At 46.8% G+C, this 17,110-nt stretch overlaps 1 protein-coding gene across 4 annotated transcripts in view; it reads left to right on the forward strand.

The window, feature by feature from the left end:
* Tenm2 (teneurin transmembrane protein 2) overlaps positions 1 to 17,110 on the forward strand; it is a 1,241,175-nt gene that overhangs the window by 1,125,051 nt on the left and 99,014 nt on the right. The gene's annotated exons all lie outside the window — the stretch shown is intronic.

Consider the following 17,110-nt stretch of genomic DNA (forward strand, 5'->3'; position numbering starts at 1 on the left):
CCAAGATAACTTTCCAAGCTAAACTCTCACACTGCTGGGCGTTGCCTTAGACTTTCTCTTCTCTCACAGTCTGTGACTTTGTCCCTTTCTGTCGAAACCTTGACAAGACCTCTGGCAGAGTTAGTGACTGTTGGGTCAACCCTGGACCAGTCAGTGCAACATAGATTCTATGTGGGGGAGGGACTAAATTATCCCTTGCCTTGAAGCCTGGGTCACAGCAATCTTAAAATTCCCTGGGAACACGCCTTTCCCTTTTACCCAGCATCTGATGCCTTTAAGACAGGGAGAAAGAACAACCACGTTGTGTGTAGGAGAACAGCTAGGGAGAGAATAGGGAGAAGCCAGTGAGTCAATTCAAAATATTGTCTCTCAGCTGCCAAAATTGCCCACTTCCTAGAAATACAAAGCTGACTTTGAAGGTGGGCCACCAAAAGGACACACAGGGTGGATCAGGGGTTCCTCCAGAGTTTGGGGGACATTAAGGTTTGAACGGTCTTGTGTATGGTCTAGAGTATACATTCACAATGGGAGTAGTATCACTTGCAACAGTGAAAAAATGGTTCAGAAGGGGGTAGCAACAACTCAGCTCTCTTATATGTTAACCATGTATGCAATGTGTCATACAGTCTACCTGCCAATCAATGACATGAATATCTCAAAATAAAGAGAGAAATTAAAAAGAAATTCTAAATTCTAAAAAGATGGAGAGAGATAATTAAAAAAAGAAATCAAAAGATTTTAATCCAGTAGAAGAAATAGTTTCTAGAATTTCAGTAGGAATGGCCTCAGTGACTTCAAGGGAGATATGTTATCAATGGGAACACTTTCTGCCACCTTATGCTTCTGTTTTTTTTTAATTAATTTATTTATTTTTATATGCATTGGTGTTTTGCCTGTCTGCAGGCCAGTGTGAGGGTATCAGGTCTTGGAGTCACAGACAGTTTTGAGCTGCCACATGGGTGCTGGGAATTGAACTCGGGTCCTCTGGAAGAGCAGTCAGTGCTCTTAATCACTGAGCCATCTACCCAGCCCCCTGCTTCTGGTTTTATGTCCCCTTTGCCTGCTTAGTTTATGCCAGTTCAGTCTGGAGTAAAAGAACCAGACAGGTCCAATAGTTGGTTTTGTCTCGAGTTTTAATTTACCAACTCAACCAAGCCTCCGTTTCTGGATCTCACCAGCTAACCATTCCAGAGTACTTAACAACAAGTTTTTGCCAAGTACTGCTAAGTCCTTTGCCCTGCCAACCCCCTTTAATCTTCATGTTGACATTGCGAGGCAGAGGCTATTAGCGCCCTCGTTTTACACAAAAGAAAGCTGTCTCACAAAAATGAAGGAGTATGTGGCCAGCTGAACGGTCCAAGGGAAGGGCAGCTGAACTCCAAACCCCACTGACCATGGGTGATCATTGCATATTTTGATCACTTGCTTTGTCCCCAGGTAGGAGCAGCAGCAACAGGGTTTCTTTGGAGTCCAGCAAAGCGATCACCTGTTGGTAATGTCACCCCTTGCAAGAGCGTGCCTTTGGGGATGAAGGACAATGCCCCATTACCTTGACCAGTGTCCCTAGGCCAAAGAGTGCACCAAGTAATTTCAGATTCTATGACTGACCCAGTGCCACTCCATATTGGCACAATTGGCCAACTTGCCTAAATTTCAGCTGACTTTTCTATCAGAGTTCACGTTTTCACCAACTTTTCATTAAATTAATTATTCAAAACAATTCAGAGTTAGCGTTCTCGCAGCAACGGTAACTCTGCCATGACTAGATTAAGGCGTAAATTGAACAGCATGTTTTGCAATAAAGTTAATTTTATATTCACCAGAGAACTGAGTTATAGTTGCTCTGGGAACCATCATTTTGAATCTCTTGACTTTGGTGCATTTAAATTCTCAGCCACAGGACTGCACACAGTAGCATATTTTGCATGGACATTTAATTTGCTTCACAATGTGGCCTGGCTACCCTGAACTTGGAAATCTTGTCAGAAACTAACATTGCAACCTCATGATTTTCCCAGCCTCCTTCCTTTTCCCAGTACCTATAACACTGTGCAGAGAAATATCCAAGGAACCAAAATGATCCCCCATTTTATCTTGAAATTGCCTGCTTGCGGGGAGGTGACTTCCTTTCGAAACACCAAGTCTCAGGCAATGTCAACGAAAGCAGGCAATGTCATTGCATTTATGTGCGGCCAGGATCCTCATCCAAGGGTATTTTTGGATCTACGCTGTATTATTCAGTACACATGGGGTGACCTCTGAAAGCTCCAAGTCCTTGCATTGCATGTGCCATTAATCATGCAGGCATGCACAGCCATATATCAGAACTTATTGGCGCTTGGGAAAAGCTAAGCAACTTTTCCCACAACCACATAAAACCCAGGCATCTCTAAATCAAGAAGCATTGCAGAGCCTCCCTAAAAGGTACGTTCAGCAGAACTGTAATCAAGTGCAGGCTTGGTGCTGGGAGTGAGGGGATTGCAAGCGGGCACCATGGCAAAGACAGAGGGCCGTTTGGGGGTGGAGGATAACAGGGGAAGAAATCTCAGATGCTTGGAGATGCAAGCGTTTTGTCTACAGGGATTATCGATTTTTGGAGCTTTATTGGAAAAATCAGTCATGCTTTCTGCCTCCTGGGGATCGCTCCACCGCAATTTGGGAGTATATATGTGTGGCAGCCCTGCAGGTCAGCAGCTGAGGAGCAGCTCCCATTCACCCGCTCAATTATCCATTTAGCTAGGCTGTGACTTAGCAGAAACAGACTGCTGTTTTGCATGTGAAAATGTATTTGAAAAGAGGGAATTTAGTTTCTCCGTAAATGAGAAGATTTCAAAGAGGGAGCTTGCCTTTCTCAGGGTGTACTCATTATGCAAAACTGAAGAATAGCACCTAACAATAGCATATGCCAGATTGTGGGAATTCTGAGGACGGATTCTCTACTCTTTTGGAAAACAAAGGCCTCCTTACTCTTCATTCTGTGAAACACTTGCGTGTGCTTCCTGCTCCAAATGATTGCAAAACTTGTACACAAACATTCTACAGTGAGCTGTGCCCCCCCCAACACACACACCCTATAATCTTTTAGATGATGCTAAATGCTGAGTTGGGGAAAAGACTCAGTCCCAGATTTCAAATAGTTTCAGAACTCTCTTCAGCTTGCCTGGGTCCCTGAGATGGGAGGGGTGAGTGACAAATGATTCTGGGTGGATGACTAAAGGGGGTGTGGGGGACACTGGGCCACCCACAGGGGAGAGAAGGGGCTAAAGAAGAGGAAGAAAGATAAGAGTGGTTTTAGTGCTTCTCTACAAGGGAAAGTCTACCACAACACAAGGTAAAGCATACCCTCCCTTGTGAATACTTCTGACTTCAGCTCTTTTGTCCCAGGTGTTCTCAGGACTTGGAATGGTTGGTCAGTGAGGGCTTGATGGATTAATGACTAGATATAGGTAGGGATGATGGATAGAGATAGATAGATAGATAGATAGATAGATAGATAGATAGATAGATAGATAGATAGATGATTGATTGATGATAGATAATAGATGATAGATAGATGATTGATTGATGATAGATGACAAATAGATGATGATGATGATGATGATGATGAAGATAGATAGATAGATAGATAGACAGACAGACAGACAGATAGATAGATAGATAGATGCTAGATGCTAGATTGATTTATTGATGATAGATAACAGATAGATGATAGATTGATAGATTGACAGATTGAGTGAGGGAATGAGTGAGTTAGTGAGTGAGTGATTTTTTTTCTTGATTTTTTTTTCCAGACAGGGTTTCTCTGTGTAGCTTTGAAACCTGTCCTGGAACTAGCTCTTGTAGACCAGGCTGGCCTCAAACTCACAGAGATCTGCCTGCCTCTGCCTCCCATGTGTTGGGATTAAAGGCATGCACCACCATCACCTGACAAGTGAACAAGTTTTTTTTAAGTGTCTTTGAATGCCCCGGTTCAGATGGGTCATGCTAGCCTGAAAGGATACAGAGACACAAAGGAATAAAGAGAGCAGCAATGATAGCACAAGGTTTCCTGAGAGTGGTCTGAAGAGGCCCGAGAGGAGGCAGATGTAACTAGTGGGATGAGCTGAAGTCACTATGTTAGGAAAGTCGCTAGAGCTGTTGGGAGTGAGACCGTCCATCCTGACTCTACAGCCAGAGCCTCTGAGACCCTGTAATTCTGTCCTCTCTTCCGGTCTTTCCTCTGTGTCCATCTGCAGAAGGATGCGTCCATGCTCTTCTTGTTCTTTGTAACCAGGTATCTTCTTTAACATGGCCAAGGACCTTGAAGGGAAAGGAAAATCACAGAAGAGACCCCGCTCCTCCCCAACTTCTGTTCACTGGTTCCCAACTGGGCATGTGGAATGCTTACTTCATCTGGGGCACATTTGTGTCTCAAAATATCTTCCCTTCCAGAGAGATAGGGGGTAAAACCTACAGGTGTCTATCTGTAAATAGCCTGCCAGATTCACAGCTGGTACTTACCAGGCCACCACCAAGGCAGACAGCTCTACGACTTCCTCATGGCCAGCCTTCTCAATTGTCCCTAATCTGTTAACCACCCAGTGCAAAGAACCACCATACACTTCTGCTTAGCCTCTCCTGACCCCAACACACTAATGCGCACATGCAAACACGCATGCACACACACAACAACCACCTTCTTTTCAGGATAAAGTCAGTATGCTTAGAATAACCTGGAAAGTCCTGCTCTTCACTGACTCTGCTCTGGCCAACTGGACACTTGCTGTTCCTCTGATACCCAAGCATTCTTCTACCTCATGCCGCCTTTGTTCCTCCCAATTTCTTCTGCCTGAACTGCTGTCCATGCGCACAGTGGTTTGGTCTTCTCCTGTGCTTGGCGCTCACCACTTAAATGTCACCTTGGTCACAGTGCTTCAGGACTCAATGATTAAAAAAAATAATAATGCAGTCATGGATCTGCTACAAAACCAACACTCAATACCCATGAAACTGGGCTGCTAGTTCTCCCTCGGAAGTCCTCTCCCTTCGGTTCTCACACGCTAGTCTCATCGGGGGCTACAAACAGAGCAAGAGGCAAAATCACATTGTTATGCAGCCGCTTCCCCTGCAGGATCTCTCTAGCTCACAGTCTGGGTCTCAGCTTCCGTGGCTCCATCTCTCTGTGCCCACAGATGAGCCCTCTCTTCATCCTCCAGCTGCCCAAACTTGCGTCTAATTCTAAAATGGTAATTTATTAACCTACAGTGAAGAAGTCTTACAGTCCCAGCATAGTCTCTCCCTAAAGGGAAATCCATATGGGTAATGAAGTTTAAAATCAGAAGTTTGCTTAGAAAGCAAGGAATCAAAGCAAAAACACAGTCACGCCTCCCTTTCCACAGAGACAAATTCCATGGCCCCAGAGAGTACCAAAACGCCCTTGACACAGTGTTGGCGTATAACCTGTGCCATGCAGCCACATACTTTAAGTCATCTCTGGGTTATTTGTCATTCCTAATGCACATAAATGCTGTGTCAAAAGTTGTAGGCTTTTTTGTTTGGGAAGTAATGACAAGAAAACTCTAGCCATGTTCGGTAAAGGTGCACGCTGTTCAAGGCAAGGCTGGTTGAATTCAAGGGTTCAGAACCCACAGATGCAGCTGATGGCATGATATGCGGGGCGGAGGGGGTGTCAGTCATCCTCTCCCCTAGAAACCTATCAAACTAGAGAAGAGCGAAGTGTGCTGGCCTAAGTTCAAATCCCTCTTCTACCACTTAGAGTGCTGATGACCCTCATCAAGTTAATTAACTCCACTGAGCTTCAGTAATTGCAGCCACACGTGATGACAATATGTATTTCCTGTGGTCCTTGCAATGCCTTGGTGAGATACCGGCTATGGACTGCTGAGCACTTGGTTAGCACTCCTAAATGACAGACACCATTACCTCCTTCCACCCCACAGGGCAGGGCATATTTTGTAGGAACCTGAGTCTCCCCTCACTCCGCAGCAACACCACCTCATCCTACTAATGCACTTTCCTGAGTGTGGGTGAGACTTCTTACCCTGTGGTCCTGAAGAATTATATCGTACTCACCTATGAAATTTAAGAAGCATTCTTCAGATGACTTGTGATGTCCATCATGGGGACATCTTAACTCAGGAAATTCTCCCAGAAAGTTACTTCATTTTTCTCTTTTGTCTCCAAGTCTTTAAAAGTGCCTTCCTAGCTCTACTGACTATGCACATCCTTGTGTGGTCTGCCCGTGTTTTCCGTCTTTTGAAACAATAGCTCACGGCACAGGCCAGGTTGACCTCAAACTTGAGATCCTCTTACCTCGGCAACTGGAATACTAGAATTACATCTGTGTGTCAACCCACCCAGCTCTGTTCCTATTTTAAGTCAGAGAACACTGCCCCTCCTCCTGTACATGCACCAATCCATGTATAGATGAAAGACATTCCTGAAGTTCACGGCCCCTGCTGTCCCTGTTAGAGGATTCCTCTAATGATAACAACGGCAATAACGGTGTCTATACAGAAGATTTACTATGGGCCATCATCTTTCCTTAACCCTTAACAACTCTAAGGAATGGATACTTTGCAGGCCGTTTTGTAGGAAAAAAAAAAAAAACTATGGCATGAAGGGCTCGTGTACTTTACTTAAAGTCCATGTGGCCAAGAGTAGAGCTGAGGTTCAAGCTCATACAGTTCAGACCCAGGCCCTTACTATAGCTGCGCCCGCCTCCCAGAGGCCACACCTGCAGGCATAACCTTACAACCGACTGGGAAGCAATAGGCATCAGGGTTGAACACAGATGGGTGTTTTTCTTGTCATGACTCCCTAATATCATACAGCAGTATCCAGACGGCATTAACGTTATCACTGTCTTAGCTACAAGCCATATAGAGATGAAATAGAATATTCAGAAAGATTCTGTGGGCTACACACACACACTACACTGTTCCATTTCAGATATGGGCCCTTGAGCCATTGAACATTGTTAGTATCTGAGGCAGGTCCTAAAATCAAACCTTGGTAGACTTTAAGGGATGAATGGCTTGTATTGTCCCGGGCTATCCTGATGTTTTAGTCCCAACAGACATCCTGAAGGACCCCGTACTCCATGATGACACTAGTGACGTGGTCCATAACTCTGACCTCTTCCTTGTCTTTGGAGACCTTTATCTCCACTTCACCTTCTGACTCCACAATGACCTGTCAAGACCGCAGTCCTCACTTTCTCCCCAGCCCACTTTCTTTAACACCCCAGTCTTCGCTTCCTGACCTCAGCAATGACCCCAGGTTTCCTGAGACTCGGGGTTCTCCTGAGATACACAGCAGTGTGCAAGCATGACCATTTCTGGGCAAATTAGGATGACCGTTCAGCCTCATGGAGAGCAGGTTTATGGAGCCTGTCCAGAGCCTGGAGTCAGAATTCTGCCACTACTACTATCTGCCTCTGCTACACTGGACAAGTTACTTCTCTGTTCTTCTACTTTCTCATGTGTGGAATGGTAGTAATAGCAGTACCTACACCATGGCTTACTGTGACCACACTGAAGGACCTCATACATGAAAAGCATCTGGGAGTATTGCTGTGATGATTGGCTGTCATTGTCACGGTGTAGAACACTTCCTAAGCTCTAGAGTCTCAGTCCTGGAGCAGATTCTGTGCCTGGTCCTTTTTAGCATCTCTTTTAAAAAAAAAAAAACATTTCCTATTTTCTTATGTTTCTTGCAGTTGTGCTGGGTACACAACAACGAAAACGGTAATTGATTGTTGGCCTGATTTTCTATTAGTTTAAAGAGAGCCATCAGCCTTCCAGAAGTAACAAGTCTGTGCCCACAAGACTCCTAGGTGTTATTTGTATCTTTATGACCCTCCTGTGGCTATCAGGATGCTCTGAGGGTGTAGCATTGGATGGCTAAAAATAACAAATGAGAAATCAAAGTCATGTCTGTCCCTGTTTCCACACCGGTAGGTACCACATTCAATATTTGCTGGACAGTCATGGGAATGAGCGGCACAAGGTAAAACAACTTGATCATCCTCCAAGAAGCAAATTAAACCATTGAACTCTTCTCATTGTCATCCCTGCCTTTGTGTGACTCTTGTCACCCTCTTCATCTACCAACGTGCCTTCTCATCTGCCTCTCTGGGCATTCAGTCTGTCTCTTTCAGTCGGGAGCTATCTGCTTACAGGTTTGGAGGCAGAGCTCCACACTGGCACACAGACCCAGCCCCTGCCACAGCCTGGGTTTGGACCCTGTGCAGCAAGCAGCTGCTGCTTCTGCTGGGGGAAACGATCGCCCTTCCAGCGCTTGGGGTGTGGCCTGCAGGAGGCTTTTCCTTTTACCTGGCTGCTGACTCAAGGGCATGATAAAACCACAAAGAAACACAGCCCAGGTTTCTTTTCATGAATTCATCAAACAAATATCTTGAATGCTAACCACTGGGGTGAGCACTGGGAATCCAGCCATAAACAACAGAGCCAAAGTCTTTGACGCGGGAGGCATTGAGGAGCCCAGGAAGGAGGCCATTAAACCACTGGTTCTTAGCCTTCTTTGTGTAGTGGGATAATCTGGAGAGTTATAGAGAAGGAAAAATAAAATGGCTGGGAGGGTAGCTTGGCGGTGGAGCATTACTTAATGAGCAGGGCCCTGGGTTCAATTCCAGTACCCAAGGAAGAAAAGAAAAGGGGGTGGGGTGTGGCCCAGGGGATAACTTTCACGCTGCTCCACATTTGAGAGGCAAACATGAGGACAAGGGTACGAATCCACAGGACCCAGGTGAGTGTGGTGGCTCACCTGCAATCTCAGGGCTTGAGAGACAGAAACAAAGGATCTCCCCCTTGGAGCAAGCTACTTATCTAGACTAACAGAATCACTAAGCAGACTTTAGTGGGCTACTCTGCCTCAATATATAAACTGAAGGGTGATCAAAGAGCAGACCTCACATCATCCTTTGGCCTTCACATGTACACGACTACAAACGTGCATGCATTCGCACACGCGGTGCTCCCTCAGACATACGAGCATCCATACACACGTCCACATATACTACACATATACACACGCAAGAAAGAAAAGGATAAGAGACAGAGAAACATAGAGGTACCGATGCCTGGGGCTCCCCTTCAGAAAGGCGCAAGCCCCTCTGCAGATATTTTAGTGACTGAGCCAAAAGGAAGGATGACCAAGGTATGTGCAGCCAAGCTGAGGCCTTCTGCTTTCAACAAAGGTTGAACTAGAACTATTATAGACATAAGCATGGAAGAGAGTGCTGTGAAGGGGAACAGGGATGGTCTGGCAGGGTGTCAGGAAAACCACCCCGATGGGGTGGCCCCAGATGAGTATCATTGCTGGAGTGGGTGCCATGAGCTTAGTTTAGGGAGAGGGGCCTCCAAGACACCCCAGAGAAGAATCCATAGTCCAGAGACCCAGAGAGCAGAGGCAAAAGGAGAAGAGAAGAGGCCAACTCCCAGGACAGATAATTCAGGCCTTTTGAGGTCCTCTTTGGAGCTGATGTTCACACGGTAGGCACTAGGGCCTCTGGAGGGCTTGTTACAAAGGCGGGTAGCCAGTCCACCCAGAGGCTGACTCAGTACTGAGGGATGAAATCCAAGCTGATGCTGCAAGCGTCAGGACGGTATTCCTACAGTGAGAAGCTAGTCTTCATCTAGTTCCATAGAGAAGCTTCTAGATCAGAAGTGAGGCTTCTGTAGAGCATCCGCAGGGTCTTGTCACAAATTAATATGTACTTTAACAACACCGGAGTGAGGTCTCCAGCAACCAGCTGCCAGCATCCTCCTTTGACGGGTAAAGTGGAGTAGGGACCAGTGATGTTCTAGGAAAGGGAGCACAGGCTCGTGCGGAAGCCCAGAACAGCTAGGGGGTACTGACTCCACCTGAATTCACTCAGTAACTGACCAGAGAGGTTCCTGCCCCAAAAGACCTTTCCCCATCACCATTGCCTACCTTCTCAGTTTCCTCCCCCATGACTTCAACTTAAAAAGAACTGGAATGTACTAATTTCATGTGCTGAATGAAATTCCAGCACAGTAAAAAGTCATTTTGCCTTTTCCCCCCAAGTGCGAAAGGATCCTATAGACTTTCTTTCTTTCTTTCTTTTTTCAAGTTCATCACTTTTTCTGCGGCCACAGCTGAGCCTGCCGCATGCTTTTTTTCCCCCACACAGACAGAAATGATGCTGATGGTGAGAATCCAGGTGCATCCAGACACGTGCAGCAGACAGCTGAATCCAAATCCCTATCATCGCGCGGCTGGTCTGCTGTTTCTGCGGCTGCTGGCACGGAGGGGAACAGTTTCTGCCTCCCGAGCAAAAGCAGCTTCCTCCCCCGCAGTAGACCATGTCAAGGATGCTGGCTCTTCCTGTGTCTCCCTGTACCTGCCCACACCTCTGCAGATGCCCTCAAAGATACACAGATGCTGTTGAAACACAGAAGAACATCTGCCTCTCACTTTTCCATGTCTGCCAGCAAAGCAGGAACGGCTGTTCAGTCGCAGGTTCAGGGCAGCCTGACCATTCCACTACGTACCTAGAAATAGGGTCCCCACACAGCTCCCACCTGACATGTAGGTGACCGAGGACAACCTTACTGTTCCCCAGGGACTAGGATGCTTCTTTGTCAGCCAGGTTTCTAAAAATCAGTTGCCGTTTTTCCCCAGAGTGTGTCTCACAGGATATCCAGTGTTGCCACTGCTGTTTAGTCTAAGTGACAATTGAACCTCTAGCAATCCCTGGTCCCTAACACCTCTGCTGTCCTCAACTAGGAAGAGTTCTGGAATAAACGGCAAGTAGGTTCTTTTTAAGCATCTTCCCTAAATCCAGAGACGTGCAGTACAAAAAAAAATAAATAATAATAATATTTAAACAGTTTGCAAGAAAGAAGGGACAATGTCCCTACTTTAGTTGGCATTAAAAACACAATTCTTGGGGCTGGAGAAATGGCTCAGTCAATAAAGAATTTGCCACAGAGGAAGGTGAACTGAGTCCATTGAAAAAGCCAGGCAACGCACTGTATATCTGTAACCCCAGCAATGGCAGAAGGAGACAGAGGCAGGGAAATCTCTGGGCTTTGCTGGCCAGCCAGCCTCTACGCGTAACACAGAGAGCCACTGAGGAAGATGCCCCATGTTAACCTATGACCTACATACACATACATATACACATTAAAAATTTAACAATTGAAAAGCGGAAGACGAAACTCTCCTCAAGAGAAAGGGCTCATTTATTCCGCTTAAGTCTCCTGCCTTCGACGTTATTTTTCTCTTCTGTGGATTTTCTCCCTTAGCCCAGCCTCATGCGTCTTCGCTGCTTTTCTGGGCTGGTGATCATAAGAGTGAGAACATCCAAGTTCCTAGCAAAGCACACACTGAGAACACCAGAGAAAATGCTACTTTTTTTGACAACTTGTATTAATACATGCTCTCGGGTTTTCCTGATTTGGGTGTGAGGCAAAGAGAAGGGACTTGCCCTTCAGGCTAAACTTGAAGAACCTCCCAGTAATCAGAGTGGCAGCAGTGACAGCTGTATCAACACTGTCCACAACGTGCGCTGTGTCAAATGAGCACGTGTGGTGCCCCAGACTCTGCTCAAACCTCCCTCTTGCTTAGTTTGCGTAACACAACTGCCGTCTATTGAAAGCAAGTATTGTCAACGTCTGAAGTCAGCTACTCCATTAACAAGTATGCATTGCCCTGTGTGTGCAACAAACATTTATTGTCCAGTATGTGCCAACTACCCTTCTAGACATGGAAACCGTCTCAGTGGACAAAGGAGACAGAATATTACCCTTGAAGATGCTATTCTGTTGAGAGACACAGTATATAACATTAACAGAGAGGAGGCATAGCTTTACAAACAGCCTAGCCTCCAAGATGTACAGCTACCAGCCCAGGATCACAGGGATAGCAAAAGGCAGATCTGGTTCCAACGCTCCCAGAACTTTCTGCCTCCAAAGTTATGGTTTTCCCTCAGTTAAAAGAAAAAAGAAACTTTTCTCGGGGCTTGTAGCAGTGTGTGATGGTTTTCCTAGCGGTCTCTTGAACTGAGCAGAGAGGTGTCATCTGTGCGGCTTTCTTTGTCATCCGTGTTTCCGTGTAGCCTGTTTGTGTTCTCGCGCACCTTTGCTGCACTGGGGCGCATCCTCTCCAACGTGCCTGCCAGCCCATTAAAAGCCCATTCGCCCGTCCTCCCTTCCCAAACAGTATTAGCCACTCACGTCTACCTGTAAATTGCCACACACTGCGGAACGCGTCTTGACGCTGTCTTAGGAAAGTGTCTTTATGGTAATTATAGCTGTCTTCAAACCCACTTACGCTCCCCTTTTTTTCTAGGCCCTAGACATTATTTTGCTAATGCCTAACTTTTGTTTAAGTCAAAAAGCCTGCCTAGCTGGTAGCTCTGTCAACAAATCTCCTTCCACTTCTTTTTTCCAGTGCTTTTGGGATTTAGACGTAAGGTCTCAGAAACGATCGCATTTCTACTGGCCCCGCTGGTTTCATTCAGACATTTCATTCATTCATTCATTCATTTGTTCTGTTCAGCTACCCACTGAGTACTGCAATCCAACAGTAAATAAGTTAGAGAGGGTCCCTTATCTGGCAGGTGAACAACACAATAGCCATGCCCAGGACAGCCGTTCAGTTTAGCGCAGAGAAGTCCTAGGAACACCATTGAAACTGTAGTTAATGGCAAAGTCCATGCCTTTGGCACTCTGACAGCAGGTCGTAGGGTGGCTGTGTGGCCTAGCCCACATCAATTACATGCTCGTCAATAATGAGAGAGGGGCAGGTAGGATAACACACACACAAAAAAGAATGGGGCTTCTAAACATGAATGTCTGCCCGACAGGGATAGGAAGGGTGGGGTGGAGCTGGGGAAATGAGAGTCATCCAGTTTACACGAGGCCAAAACCCAAAGTGATTCTGAGGTAGGGCAGTATGGTGGGAGCCAGGTCAGGAGGGTCTCAGGACCACATTAAGGACTTTCCCCATGGAAAGCGGCTGTGCTTTCGGCAATGTCCAGGATGGAGCGAAATTTGGAGTCCAAACCAAAATTAACATAATACCAACAGGGAGCAGATTCTGAGATATTTAGAAGGAAGGACAGGTGTGGCTGTGCATTCCTTTTTTTTATTTTTCATTACATTTTGCATTAGTACAAAGAAAAGTACCTGTATTTTAAAAAGAGACTGAAGGTTTGAATGTTACATGTAGAGTCTGAGAAAGAGTCCCCATTGGCTGTGCCTCTCTGTAGCATCTTAAAACAGGGACCCACAGAAAAGCTGAGGCTGCCCTGTGCTCTGTGGGGGCGCTCCCAAATAACCTGAGGACCTCCCTCCAAGGCCCCACCTCCTGAAGGTTCCACACATCTCCCACCAGCAGACTGAGGATACAGCTTCCAAAGATGGACTCTTGGGACACATCCAGGCTGTCTCCACCCATAGCATTGCTTCTTAGCTCAGAGTTAACAGGCAAATTTCTCAGTGGCGATCAGAATTAGCTACAAGAGAGGAGAGAAGCTGTGGCAGGAGAGCGGCTGCCCGACTTGGGTCTCGGCAGTGAATGAATTCAGGAGCCGTTCGTGGGATCAAGGAACCAGTTTAGATGGGACAAAACGAAAGAGGTTGAAGTCTCCCGACTTGGAGGTGAACAGACAAGACTGCGGAAGTGAGAGCCGGAATCCAGGGCTGGAGCGGACTAAGGGTTGAAAATCAGGCATCGAAAGAGTCTAGCGGTGGGGCTTTGGTCTGTGTAGAGATTACTGCATGTGTGTGTATAGATGGGGATAGGATGGGAGGTGACAATACCAGCCCACATTAAGAGTGTCCTTGGAAACTTTTCCTGAGAAAATGCCCTGTGTTGGAAAGGAAGGTTCACTCTACCTCCTCGTGGCTGTTGGAAGAGATTCAGAAGGACAGGTGGGAATGACTCCTATTTATACAAGTCCTCACTGTTAGGCTGAGGTCAGGCGAGGCTCTGTGAATCAGCCGTAACCATGTCTGAGATCTAGCAAAGCCGTGGTTTTCAACCTCAGGACTGCTGACATTTGAACCTTGGAGGGTTGGGTGAGGTTCTTCTGGGCCTTCAGGATGTTGGACGGCACCCCCCAGGCTTGACCCATGAGGTTTCAAGTGTCATTACCCCTAAACATGACAATCAAAACTTTCTCCAGACCTTGCCAGATGTCCCCCAGTGAAAGGGAGGGAAATCTTTCATAAATCCTGTGTTAAGAATCACTGATCCAGGGTCACAATAGAGCCTGAAGGCCCCGGGCAGCCATCAGTTCTTTCTAGCAGAAGAGATAAGCACCCAAACAGAGTTGCCTTCCGGGACTCTACACCAGTCATTTAGAGGCAATGACTCAAGGAAATCCGAGAGCCGGCCTGAAACTTGGAGGACTCCATACAGCGATTTCTCGGATGCCCAAGTATGAGCCCATAAGCCAATTCCAACTTCAGTCATAGCATCCTCTCCAGAGAAAAGCTGCCACCTGATGCCCATTTGCCCTCCAGACTAATTACTTCCTAGGTTTTGTTTTTTCCTTAAGCAGAAGCTGGCTTTGCTCTTTACAAACACCGAGAATCGCCTCCTCCTCGGGAAGGCCACCAGCAGAATGAACTTGCGCTGGGGCTAGCTTGGGGTTGCCTAGCAACGCCACGCACCTACCAAGACGGCTTTCTTCCTCTTCAAGCTAAAAGCAAAGTCCTGTCCATTAATTCCCAGCCGCCCTGAAACTTCTCCGAGATTTGCCAGCTCCCCACTGTTCGTGTTTTCATCTTCCTCGTAGGAAGTGGCGAAAACTCGCTACCCTGCCCTGTTTATCTCACTTCAGTTGGTCAGAATGAAAGGAGTAGCGGGGAGGCCTCATTCCATAGAGGAGCATACATATTTTGAGCACATATCTCTGACTGACATGCTGGGGCTCTTGGCAAATTTAAATTTTATGTGGTGGACGTGGGTTTCCTACACAATGAGCCTTCCGTTGAGACTCTGGGCGTGATTTCAGTGAGACGTGAGGCCTCAAAGTAGCTAAATAGCAAAGCGCATATACCAGAAACCATGCCAAGCAAATGTTCAGAGGTCTGTCATGTAGGGCACTCTCTCTGACCTCTTCCCCCACGCTCTTTTGGTGGTGACCGTAAGGCAGAAGGTGGCTGCCGATTGGCCCGGGTCTCTTTTTCGCTGAGGATTCAGCCAATGTCCCTCCTCGGGCTTTTCCTCCCAAGCTCCATTTTGCTCCCACGGAAGTGTTTATGGCACATCCCTGGAAGTGGGGAAGGCATTCTCTGGAGTACTGTCTCAGGATGTGTGCAGGAGGGATGCCATTGGTTCCCCCAGACAGGGCCACAGTCACCTCATTGGTAAGGAAGGCTGTGGAATCCTGAGCTGGACTTCGTAAGGGCAGGCGTGGCGACCGAGGCGCGTGTGCACACTGCTAGAATTGGCACCAAGCCAGAGTCCCTGCCCCAGGCTTCTTGTTTCCCCTCAGCACAGCTGCCCTCCAGAGACCTCCCCCCGAGGACTTCCTATTGCTTACCCTCCTCACTCTGATCCTAAGCTGCACAGGATGGGAGGGAGCAAGCCCAGACATTTCCTAAAGCCGTCAAACTCCATGGTGGAGTCTTGAACCTTTCTCCCTGGGAGTTCTTTCAACTCACACCGCTGCCACATGGGCAAACTAGGTTGATCAGCATCCACGTGAGAGGTGCTTGAAAGAAGAGAAGAGGGATGCGAGGTGAAGGCCTTTGGAATGCCCTGGAAGATGCACACTTCCAGGCCAGTTACCGCTATCATTAGAAAGCGCTTTGATGCCAGGGAGGCCTGCATTGGTGTAGTTGGGAAACAGCTCTGGAATTGGAAGAGGTCACAGAGGGAGAGAGAGTTTTCAAGATGTTCAGATAGTTACTTACAGGGACAACTAAATTAATGGTCACTGGAGTATATTTAAATGAAGCAAGAAGATATACCTCCAATCGCACAACTCCGTAACTTCCCCAGGTGTCATTGCAGCGTGCATGCACAACAGATAAATTTTACCGTGGGTAGATTGTGCCTCAATAAAACTGCTCAAGGAAAGAAAAATGAGAAGAGACCTAGAAATTCTTACCAGCAAGTAGGTCTTGGGAGAGTCAACACATGCCACGGGTCCTCTGTGTCTCTCCATTTCACAAAGGGCCATGGTGGCTTGGATGGCAAGACTCAGGCCATATCACTTTCCTTTTTCTTCTCAGCCAGCTCCCTCTGTCAGAGCTCCGGGTTGGGGAGTCTATGATACAGTGGCTATGGGTGTTGGAGCTTTCAGGAAATAAAAAAGGCTGCTGATTTCACACACAAAGGAAGGGGTGGAAGGAAATAAAGAAAAGAAAGCCATGAAATCAGAACTGTGTAGACTCCACTGTCCTTCCCCTATAGACAGAAGATCTCCTCTATCATGTCCCCAGTCATCCAATACTTATCCCTCCCTTGGTCTTTAAATCCTGCTCTAGTTTTAAATCTACCATAAATAGGTGGTGATAAGCAGCCAACATTTGGAAGTGTCCCTTAAAGCTATTACAAGAATAAAAAAAAGTGCCCAGCAGAGCCATCCAGTTCTTTCTTGGTCACAAGAAGCTCTTGAAAATCATATGTAAATCTATCTTTAAAATTCTGCAAGATGGAGGACATTTTGACTCTGGGCTTGTAGGGAATTTTTTTTTCTTGAATGCAGACGGCATTAAAAACAAAGAAAGGGGAGTAAAAAGTGAATGAGGAAGAGAAAGAAGAAGGAAAGCAAGGGAAGGATGGAAGAAGGAAAGGAAGGGAAGGGAAGGAAGGGAAGGGAAGGAAGGAAGGAAGGAAGGAAGGAAGGAAGGAAGGAAGGAAGGAAGGAAGGAAGGAAGGAAAGATGGGCAGGCTTTTCTCAAGATACCACGCATCCTGAGCCACTGACTGAAAATCAGAGCCTAGCTAGTCTGGTTGTCAGGCCAGCCCTGGTACAGTTGTCTGGGATGTGCACTGAATTCCCTCCCCCACTTGCAAGATTGCTCTGTCCCCCGCACCCAGGTCAGTTGTCACTGGGAAATCCCTGCATCTGTGCCCCAACTCCTTCTTGCACCTGCATGCA

The sequence above is a fragment of the Myodes glareolus genome, chromosome 9 (assembly GCF_982192425.1).
Source record: "Myodes glareolus chromosome 9, mMyoGla1.1, whole genome shotgun sequence".
NCBI lineage: Eukaryota > Metazoa > Chordata > Mammalia > Rodentia > Cricetidae > Myodes > Myodes glareolus.